A 5,353-nucleotide genomic window follows, 5' to 3' on the forward strand; every position below is an offset into this window, starting at 1 on the left:
AGGGATCCTTGCTTTCTAACACATTTCTTTAAGGCTGGTACTTGATGCTTAGAAATTCTTTAATAGTATATTCCAGCTGAAAGTGAAGTTTGAAAGCCCTTTCGAATTGTATGACAGTAAGGAAAATAGCAAAGGGGGCTTTTTAGAAGTAAATCTCATTTTACATTTGTGTCTTTGCTCGTGGAATAAATAAAAATCAGATTGAACGCAGTTTCTCTTAACATTTGTTCCACGGTGCCCCTGTGTCCAAAGAGTGACAGATGATGTCAGCACTTAATCTGACTTTCTTGGATATGTTAGAAAATGAAGAAAATGAATACAAGCTTTGCAACTTTAAGTGATTCCTCTAGTATCGCTTTTGTCAATCGTTAGCTATTTCTTTTTCATTTTATACCATTGTATCATATTGTCTACAGCAAATGTTAATGCTACAGCATTTAAAGATAGCTCATGTGTTCTTTCAGTGTAGATCAAAATAGTCATTAGCTGTTTAATGAGATAGTTTAAAAGTAGTTTTGATGACCAGATTGAGAAGGAAAGAAAGAAAAATAATATTCTTAAAGGCAAGTCTTGCCCCTCCTCTTGGGCTGGAGCGAAGGCTGAGTTGTGAGAGTGCAGAGTCCAGCGCGCAGTAAGAGGTGTGAGGCTGTTTATTTTCACTCTGGAGATGTATATACTACAGAAGGAAAACTCTGGCCTTGCTTAACCTAAGCAAGTCATTACTTATCTACGATCTGGCAAGCAATTTGATTAAGGTTGACACAGCTCATATAATATCAGAGCCAGGCTCTCTTGATGATTGATGAGGCTTGTCTGTAAGTTTTTTTTTTTTTTTTGAAAGGAGAAAAACAGAACAAGAATGAATACTGTTCAGATCTCTAATTGCCACGTATAAGCCAAGTCTATAATGTAGTTTTATCTGTAGTGGTTAATATGTATTAGTTTGTATGCTATTTTTAATGTTATAATTAAATGGCTTTAAAATAATATTTTTAGGTCAGCAGGTTAATTTAGCTTCTACAGGATTAAATTCTTGAAATTTTAGAGATTTTGCTTCATATTGTAACATATCTCTTGTGGTTTTCTTTGATATGTTTTATATATATATATATATATTTTTACGCGCAGGCTCACCGGCCACGGCTCACGGGCCCAGCCGCTCCGTGACACGTGGGATCTTCCCGGACCGGGGCGCGAACCCGCGTCCCCTGCATCGACAGGCGGACTCTCAAACACTGCGCCACCAGGGAAGCCCTAGATATTCTTTTTTTAAAAATTTATTTTAAATTTATTTATTTTTTTGGCTGCGTCGGGTCTTAGTTGCACCTCGTGGGATCTTTGTTGTGGCGTGCAGGCTTCTCTCTAGTTGAGGCACGCGGGCTCAGTAGTTGTGGCGTGCGGGCTTAGTTGCCCTGTGGCATGTGGGATCTTCATTCCCTGACCAGGGATCGAACCCGTGTACCCTGTGGAATTCTTAACCACTGGACCTCCAGGGAGGTCCCGGATGTTATATATTCTTTAGTCTAGTGGAATTTTTAGCCTGTAAGGAATTTTCCTCTTTATTTTCTAATGAAATTGAGTTATTTGCAAATCTCCGGCTTTAACTTAAGGCATTTCAGCCCCCTGCTTTCTCACTATACAATCGTGATTTGGACACTTGTAATAGCATATCATTGGGTGTTGCTGCTGACCTTTGCTACGTTATTTGTTCCTTATCTCATTCTCATTACCAACAGATAGAGTCTGTGTGCGACTGGAATGTGCCAGATGTTCTTGGCAACACTTGAAATCATTAGTCTACATATAGTGCTGCGTCCAACCAAAGAAGATCATTTCTTGACTTTTTATCATTCATACGCTACTTAGTAGAAATGGGTATAGGACCAGAAGACCTCTCTCCGCCTTATTTTAAGCAAATTGAGCATAAAGAATTTCCATTAGTGAAACGATTGAGTTGAGAATGAATTAGTTTTCTGTAAATGGATTTTCTTAACCTGGGAGTTTTCAGGCTGTGGATCATACAGGTTTAGACTGGGGTAAACTCTGGAGTCAGAGTGCCTGGGGTCAGAGCCAGACTCCACCATCTTCTAGTGACATAGCCTCTGTGTGCCTTAGTTTCCTCATCTGTATAATGGGAATGGCACCTCATTAGGCTCTGGGATCACCTCAGTGAGTCCTCACAGAGTGACTGGCACTTGGTAGGTGCTTCTTGAATGTGAGTGGTTGCTGTTGCAGCTTCCATGGCTGTTATGTTAGCGATAGTGACAAAATATTATTGCGATGTAGCTGAATTAGACACTGTCAAATATAAAATGAGTAGGGATTAAACTTTGTGGGGCTCTAAGTGTGGGAATAAGCTAGAATTGATTATATGTTGTTGTTCTTGAGTTGGTTAGGACTTGGCTCCCATCACAGAGACTGGTTAGGTTAGGTGACTAATGTAATAGCTGATGGGGGAACCTTTGGATGAATTCCCATATCCCCAAACAGCTGAATACCATCTTAATTTTCTTGCCCTAAATTTCAATTTTGTTTCTTTGAGATCTCCCCTTTCTCCTTCTCACCTCCCTAGACTCAATAGAAACATACTTTAGTACCAGGAAAATAAAATTTATTTTTAGGCATGAGATGTACTTCATACCTAGACTTACTGACATAAGTTTGCTTTTCTTCTTAACAGCAAGGGATATCTATTATTGGAACCCTTTGATAACTCTTCTTGATAATTTTCCACCAAAAGTACAAATGTTGCTATCTATGGGAAATCCCAGTGCTTTCTAGAATTTTGATGTATATGTACTTAAATAATGAGTTTGACTCTTATATCTGTTCTTCCAGTTTTCCTATTTTTCTCTTGGGCTTAGGTACGGTCAGAGCAGATAAACACTTAACTGGGATTGGTAGCCTTGAAGACCGCCAATAAAGTACCATTCCCACGTTGTTTCAAAAGAAGAAAAAGAATAGATATGGGATCATCAGATGCCAATCTTTTTCTTGGAGAAAGGCCAGTTCTGCATACTTTCAGCTCCACCCCAGCCACTCCCCGGTGTGTTTCTCGCTGGCCAGGATAAGCCCTCAAGTGACTGTGGAAGATTGAGATTTAGCAGTGGAGGGGTATCCAAAGAACTGGAGCCAGGAGTTGTGGAATCAGAACATGACAAGTGGGACTGCATGCACCCCTTTCCAGCTGACTGTTGGCTCTTTGTCCTGCAGTTCCTTTCTGTCATCAGCAGTGACAGTAATAATGCTTCAGGAAGATGTTTGTCTTACTTTTTTTTTTTTTTGCGGTACGCTGGCCTCTCACTGTCGTGGCCTCTCCCGTGGCGGAGCACAGGCTCCGGACGCGCAGGCTCAGCGGCCATGGCTCACGGGCCCAGCCGCTCCGCGGCATGTGGGATCCTCCCGGACCGGGGCGCGAACCCGGCTCCCCCGCATCGGCAGGTGGACCCTCAACCACTGCGCCACCAGGGAAGCCCTGTCTTACTCTTTTTTTGTTGTTGTTGTTTTAAATATTTTTTAAGGTAAGTTTTGAGAATTCATCTGTTTCTTCTACCCTACAGGTTGGCCTCATTATTGTATTTTTATCACTGGAATCTGGGTTTTCAGTACAGTGATTTTTGTAGCAATCATGAGCGTGTTTGCAGGAGAAAACATTGTACTGCAACTCTAAAATGCACAGATTTTTAAGATATTCCATCTGGGGCCTATAAAATAGAGAATAAAGCTTGGTTGAATTGCATTTATGAGTTTTCTTAAAGTAGTGGTCTTGGTGGCTATGGAATTGGGTAGCATTTACAAGATTCTTTTAAACCTTTTGATTTTGGGGAATGTGAATCTAGTATTTGAAACTATAATTCTTGTCCCGTCACACCTGTTCTCAGTTGAGATTTGCAAAGATGTGTGTGATCAAGGAAATAGCTTTGCGTTTGATTAGTTAACGTAATGTCTTAACCGGGATGATAGTGTCCTATATTTTGTTAAAAAGGGGTAAACACTAAAACTTGAATAATGTGTGACTTCTTCAAAGGGGAAAATTCTCATAAACCCCAGTGTTGATGAAATAATTTAATTGTGAATCTCATTTAATTATGTACAAATAAACTAGATGCAGACTTCTTATAAAACTAAATTTGCAAATTGTGACAAAACCAATATAATTCAGAAATGTTAAATCTTAAAAATTTTTTCATGTTGTCAGTATTGAGTTTAATAGTAGGAAGATATTTTTGCTTATTTCATATTTCACGTGTCTGATTTGATTCTTTTTTTAAAAACATCTTTATTGGAGTATAATTGCTTTACATTGTTGTGTTAGTTTGTGCTGTATAACAAAGTGAATCAGCTATACGTACACATATATCCCCATATCCCCTCCCTCTTGCGTCTCCCTCCCACCCTCCCTATCCCACCCCTCTAGGTGGTCACAGAGCACCGAGCTGGTCTCCCTATGCTATGTGGTTGCTTCCCGCTAGCTATCTATTTTACGTTTGGTAGTGTATATATGTCTATGCAGCTCTCTCACTTTGTCCCAGCTTACCCTTCCCCCTCCCAGTGTCCTCAAGTCCATTCTCTACGTCTGCGTCTTTACTCCTGTCCTGCCCCTAGGGTCTTCAGAACCTTTTTTTTTTTGGATTCCATATATATGTGTTAGCATTGTTTTTCTCTTTCTGACTTACTTCACTCTGTACGACAGACTCTAGGTCCATCCACCTCACTACAAATAACTCAATTTCGTTTCTTTTTATGGCTGAGTAATATTCCATGGTATATATGTGCTACATCTTCTTTATCCATTCATCTGTTGATGGACTTTTAGGTTGCTTCCATGTCCTAGCTATTGTAAATAGTGCTGCAAGAACATTGTGGTACATGTCTCTTTTTGAATTATGGTTTTCTCAGGGTATATGGAGGTGGGTCAGAAAGGATCTTGCTGTGATTTATGTCATAGAGTATTCTGCCTGTGTTTTCCTCTAAGAGTTTTATAGTGTCTGACCTTACATTTAGGTCTTTAGTCCATTTTTAAAAAATTAATTTATTTTATTTATTTATTTTGGCTGTGTTGGGTCTTTGTTGCTATGCGCGGGCTTTGTCTAATTGGGGCAAGTGGTGGCTACTCTTAGTTTTGGTGCGTGGGCTTCTCATTGTGGTGGCTTCTTTTGTTGCAGAGCATGGGCTCTAGGTGTGCGGGCTACAGTAGTTGTGGCTCGCGGGCTCTAGAGCACAGGCTCAGTAGTTGTGGCGCATGGGCTTAGTTGCTCCGAGGCATGTGGGATCTTCCCGGACCAGGGCTCGAACCCGTGTCCCCTGCATTGGCAGGCAGATTCTTAACCACTGAACCACCAGGGAAGCCCCC

General features: G+C 40.6%; 1 protein-coding gene across 5 annotated transcripts in view; it reads left to right on the forward strand.

The window, feature by feature from the left end:
- The first annotated feature begins 3,382 nt into the window (after window positions 1-3,382).
- The window catches only part of CDON (cell adhesion associated, oncogene regulated), an 85,833-nt gene continuing 83,862 nt past the window's right edge, over window positions 3,383-5,353 (forward strand). For 3 of the 5 annotated variants that reach the window (XR_008619580.1, XM_055091476.1, XM_055091477.1), the window contains exon 1: window positions 3,385-3,521. The gene's annotated coding sequence lies outside the window, so the exon portion shown is untranslated. Of the gene's footprint in view, window positions 3,522-5,353 lie in introns of all 5 variants that reach the window. The other 2 variants (XR_008619579.1, XR_008619581.1) reach the window with 2 other exon arrangements.

This window comes from Physeter macrocephalus, chromosome 16 (assembly GCF_002837175.3).
Source record: "Physeter macrocephalus isolate SW-GA chromosome 16, ASM283717v5, whole genome shotgun sequence".
Classification (NCBI taxonomy): Eukaryota; Metazoa; Chordata; class Mammalia; order Artiodactyla; family Physeteridae; genus Physeter; species Physeter macrocephalus.